We start from the raw sequence: 629 nt of genomic DNA on the forward strand, positions 1-629 counted from the left end.
AGCTGTGTATAGGGGTTCACCATCAGCGGTGGCTACTTTCAATCCTCTCGGGAAAATGATCCTCTGCGGCTGTCACTCGCATGGCTAATCGTCTGGAGGCATCACCTGGCCGAAGGCTACATCCCATCCTCGCAGTGAAAACTACGCTCACGTGCTCTGTCACAGCACGGCTAATCACTGGTTGGTTCCCGCTCCTACTGGAATAGAATCCCTTGATTCTTTTGCGTCTGTCACTAACGCCCAGCACTTGCGAGTCTGAAGCACGTCACAGTCATTCATTACCGGAATCCTACTCGGAATACCACAGATAAGGTGAGACTTTCCGGATTCCCAGGATCCTACTCGGAATACCACAGACAAGGTGAGACTTTCCGGATCCTCATAAATGCTACCATCTATCTAGCTTATACCACGAAGATTCTGTTGGGGAATCTAAGAGATATACATTCAAGCTCTGTTGCATGTAGAACGGAAGTGGTTGTCAATCACGTGCGTTCATAAGTGAGAATGATAATGAGCGTCACTTAATCATCCATTCATCATGTTCTTGGGTACCGAATGAATATCTTGGAATAAGAATAAGAGAGATTTGAATAAAAAAGAATAGAATTGCATTAATACTTGAGGTA

Source organism: Arachis duranensis, chromosome 9 (assembly GCF_000817695.3).
Source record: "Arachis duranensis cultivar V14167 chromosome 9, aradu.V14167.gnm2.J7QH, whole genome shotgun sequence".
Taxonomy (NCBI): domain Eukaryota; kingdom Viridiplantae; phylum Streptophyta; class Magnoliopsida; order Fabales; family Fabaceae; genus Arachis; species Arachis duranensis.